This window comes from Camelus dromedarius, chromosome 21 (genome assembly GCF_036321535.1).
Source record: "Camelus dromedarius isolate mCamDro1 chromosome 21, mCamDro1.pat, whole genome shotgun sequence".
In the NCBI taxonomy this organism is placed as follows: Eukaryota; Metazoa; Chordata; class Mammalia; order Artiodactyla; family Camelidae; genus Camelus; species Camelus dromedarius.
The window spans coordinates 35,562,284-35,567,197 of NC_087456.1; the positions used below are offsets into that span (position 1 = coordinate 35,562,284).

Below are 4,914 nucleotides of genomic sequence, written 5' to 3' on the forward strand. Positions count from 1 at the left end.
CCCACATCCCAGCCAAGTCCTCGTGTCCTGTGTCGTCAGACTTGGTGGCTGTGGCCCCAGCCGCCTGACTGCCCACCTTCCTGACTGAGAAGCGGTTCACCTGGTAAATCAGTGCCAGTCATCCCGGGAAGTCCGCCGCAGAACCCATCGCTCCTGTTAACACCTGCAACAGCTTTGAAAGAGACTTCTTTCTAAATCCCTGTCTCCACCAGAAGAACCCGAGGTAGCTCCGTTTCCTTCACTGAAATAGGCCCCTGTTCAAGCCCTGGGGGTGAGCAGGGCATTAAGAGGAATTAAACACTGTGAACCTGTTGACGGAGGAGATCTTTGGAATTACCCATTTTCCATCATTAAATTTAGTTCAACACATCCATTTATTATGGGCTTCCAGGGAGAAATCTGGCTGAACTTAGCGGGCAGTGCCCGATTTCACAATTTATGAGCTAACTCCTAGGCAAAAATAAGTGACTTGCAGCCACGGCGAGCAGTTCCCAGGACTGAGCTTAATGCCCTCATTTATTACACACAAATTGAAGAAATTTATTTTGAAAAGCACTTTATTAGCAGAGAAAGGAAAAGAAGATTCATTTATGCAGGAAAACTCATAATAAAATTGTCAGGATCATTCTATGAAGAGAAGCAAGCTACCTTCTTAAAGACACAAATATGTCCCTTCTTCTGGCTCAACTATTTGATATAATGGTGACTTATGGCATCTCAGTCGGACAGCCTAGGACTGTAGAATGTACTCTTTTCAGACTTTGCCATAAATATTCAGACTGTTCTCAGGCCACATCCGTTATCTTTTATTGCTATGTCTCAGAAAATATTGAAAGAACAGGAATCTGTGGCAGTCAGAAGTTAAGCTCGGTGTTTTCTCACGTGCGAATTAAATGGAGAAGACACTTTCCAGGCCAGGAGAACAGATCCAGCCCCGTGCCCGGGAGATAGCAGGTGGTCTCTCGTTACCTGTCAAATGAATAATGACTGAGGAAGAAGATGCCAAACAAGATGAAAAGTGTGGTTTGGAAAACCCCTGTGGGCGAGGCACATCCCAAAGGCTTAAATGCAACAGTCATTAAGTTTGCATGAGGACGGAAAGGACCTAAGTGGGCTTTGAAACCAGTTAGAACAGCTTGGGCTCCCAGATAAGTCTTCCATTTAATGTACTGCATTTGCAAATCATGCAAGATCTTCAAGCCTGAGTTTCCTCATCTGTAAAACAGAGCTGGCAGCACATCCCTCGGATGCAGGGATAAGGGCTCCGGGACAGATGCTCAAGAAGCAGTAGTTCTAAGTATGACCCGGGCGTTTTATTAAACCCAGAAAACTGAAGTGTTGCCTTTGCTTCTTCAAAAGGAATAAAGCACAGTGTTTCTGGGAGGCCTGGAAAGCTCTTCAGGTGCTCCCTGCTCTGCCCAGGGACCCCCCTTCTTCCACACAGGTCCTCCACCCCCACGGCTCCTTGGAAAGAACATTAAGTTCAGTACTCGAGTGAATTCTTTCTGCGGTTTAATTCTCTGGCAGATGGGTTTTTCCTACCAATAGGAAAAGAAATCTTACTACATAAAAGCTTTTCTGCTTTAAATGTTTCCACATTTGAGCACTAGGTTAATGAAGGTTAAGTGTGTGTGCGTGTAAATACCTGCAGCAAGCATGTCCATCCACAAACATCACCGCGTACGTTTGTCCGTGTGAGCCCGTGACTCATCAGATGGGCGGCTTCCCTCAAGGACAACGAGGAGGGACCAGGTGTGGCAACTGCGTACTGAGGAGCAGCGCTGGGAATGAGCAGGAGACAGAGGAATGTGACTAATTCTCAACCTGATTTTGAAACCAACTCTCCATTTTAGAGCTGCAGGTATGTCCCTAAAGAACCACACAAAATTTAAGACATTTCTTAATTTCCTAATTCTATACATTCACACCAAGACTGTACCCAGTTCTGAAATAAAGTATGTTCGCAGTTACGTCACCCGTGAACGGCATGGCCATGATGAAGGAAGCATCGTTCTACGCTTGGCGTTCAACTCAAAAGGTCTCCTTAAAGCAGAAGTATCTAGTACACACCTGGGAAACACAGCAGTCTGGAGAAAAGCCCATTTGCTCCTATTTATTTTCGAAAAGCATGTATTAAAAATTAACTGCGTATGTGAGTTATGTCTGCCGATTCTCACAGCCACCCACTTCCGAGGACATCCGGGTTTTTCTGGAATCTAAATTTTAAAATACCAGTATTTTAAAATACTATTTAAAAGTAACTTGAAGAAATTTTGCTGACAGCATCATCGCATTTGGCACAGGACACAGTAACCAATGAGAGAAGAAATAAAATTCACCCAGGACCCACGGTGCTAAATGGGTTTTTTAAATGAACTATTAAAAAGCAATAAGGAACTATTAATACGTATGTTCCTGATACCTACGAAATTTGGAAGAAGTGAAATCAGCAACTGATTGATAATTGCTGTGTACCTGCCGTGCCTTGTCAAAGCTGTTGATACAGAGCTTTACTGCGGTGTAAATACATGGTACAGTTTGGAATGATGGTCCCAGGAGGCAGTGCTGGGAATAATTAGCAAACTCAACAGAACAAACTGAGTTACACTTCCGCAGAGAACTCAGGAAGGCAGAAGCAATGCAAAGACATTCATCACCCCAAGAATGGTCAAAATCTAGCTCACATAAACCATGTATTTCACTGCAAGTGATAAAACAAGAAAGAACACGTGGGGAGGTAGTGGTTGTACTGGCGATCAGGGGGCAGCCAAGCTACGCGAGAAAAAATGAATGGAATCGCAAAGTGATGAAAACAAGTACTTTCAAAGGACCAGATTCGTGGCATCGAAAGCTCAAGGCCCATCAGTGACTTAGGCTGTTCCCAGTGAGATGTGAATTACCAGACGATTCACAGCCTTTCCAAGTGCTGGTGCGCCCTAGCCAAGCAAGAGAAAATTCTGTGCAATGATCAGGACACTGTGCACCTGACCCAAGAGCAGACAAGACGCAGAGGGTTACAAACAAGTGAGAATGCCAGGCCTACAGTGAGAGGCCCCACCTTGCGTTGTTTGATGATCAGAGGAGTCCTCAGAACGAGAGAGATGACTCATCTCTCGACTTCAGGAGAGTAGAACAAGATATCTAATTGATAGACTAGTATTCTTTTTGTTAAAAATTCTACATTTATTCATTCATTCATTTTAACATGCGGTCACCTTTCTCGTTCTTTTATTGAGACAGCAGAGGCAGATCTGCCTGGTCCAGTTATGAAACAGGAGTAGCCGAGGAATAAAGATGCAGGAGGTGGGGATGGGCGTGGTTTTGCTCCAAGACGCCTGTGGGTCCCTCCACTCACCTTTCTCTTTACAGTCAAGTAGAAGTATTGATAAAACTCAGAATGCCCACTAGTATGTGTCATATATATATATTTCTTTCTTTCTTTCTTTCTTTCTTTCTTTCTTTCTTTCTTTCTTTCTTTCTTTCTTTCTTTCTTTCTTTCTTTCTTTCTGTATACATGTACACACACACACACACAGAGGAACGCACTGTGGGAACATAGAAGCATTTTGCATCAAAGGTCAGCTACCTGGACGTTCATAGTAACATCTATCCTATGTTATACATTAATGTTGACAATCCATGCCTTTCCCTACCATAGGGAAACAGAAGAAGGAAAACGAGTTTACCAGTTAGGAAAAATATTTTTACTCCAAGTTTTTAATATTTTCTGTGATTAAAACAATGATCAAAAGTGGCAGTTTCATAATAACGTTCGTGAATGTGAGAGTGATAAGCTGTAATAAATTACTTTGTAAAAGACCACCACTTAGTCCTCCATTTTCTCTTTTTATGCAGATGCAACGTCACACAGATGCAAACTTTGTATCGCAGCTGTGTTATTAGCTGTGCTGATGTAAACCACGGCCCCTGGAAATCCTGACCTTCACTCCTTCTCTCTATCAATAAAAGGAACAGCGTTAGCACACAAGAGATCATCTGGAAAGAAACAGAAGATGTTCATACCAGTCATTTTCTTCTTTTCCGTTTTATCCAGTATCTAACAGAAGGTCTTCACGTTCTCATTTGTCCGGAAAGCAGCGAGAAAAAGAATGTCCACTTGGAAACTGCTGTAAATTATTGCACAGTATTATAGCGTGATAATTCTTTTTATGTTTCTCTTGTTTTATTTCTATGTAGTAACTTTCCCACCAGGATATATCATCACCTCTGCCCCAAAATTTATTAGGAAAAGATCCTCTAAGTTTCCTTGATCAGATTTAAAACTTTATCAGTACTTCTATACCCTTTAAGTTTTATACCCCAGAACAGTAAAATTACCAGACTATAGAGAATATATACTTATAAGTTGACATTATATATAATTATACATATATATTTATATATTGTATATATAAATGATGTCACTATTTATTTATATGCATATATGTTTATACACAATAATGTTATTAGTTATATATAATGCATGATATAATACAGAATTGCATCACACATAATTAACATTAACGTGTATGTTGGTATCATACACCTACCTTGTGAGGAAGCACGTGCGCCCTCTCAAGAGAACCCCGGCGACCTTGACGCTCGCAGTGTGTCCCGTGCCACCCTCCCCAGTAGACGTGCAGAGCGGGTTAAGGGAAACACCCCAGTAGAAAAACAAATGTGAAATTTCTTTCTTTCAGTTTCCTTTCCAGGTTAGTCCCTACTGAACCAAAGGGGAAAAAAGACTGAAAGATGAAACGGCCTCCCTCTGACCCTGTTCCTCTCACGGCGGGCGGGAGCCTGAACTTCTCTCCCTTGTGAAGACGTGTGATGCGCGTGGAAGTCTGGGTGCGCTGAGCTTCTCCTCTGGTTCCAAGGTGTGCACTGCGACCTGCTCATTGGCAGCGCTGAGGT

The 4,914-nt window shown here is 42.5% G+C and overlaps 1 long non-coding RNA gene across 1 annotated transcript; it reads right to left on the minus strand.

Annotated features, from left to right (window-relative positions):
• Positions 1-621: 621 nt before the first annotated feature.
• Positions 622-4,309, minus strand: LOC135318768 (uncharacterized). The gene is made up of 3 exons (XR_010377088.1): positions 4,024-4,309; positions 1,646-1,781; positions 622-969 (listed from the first exon to the last, which is right to left on the minus strand). It is a non-coding gene; the product is annotated as an uncharacterized LOC135318768 (long non-coding RNA).
• Positions 4,310-4,914: the final 605 nt, after the last annotated feature.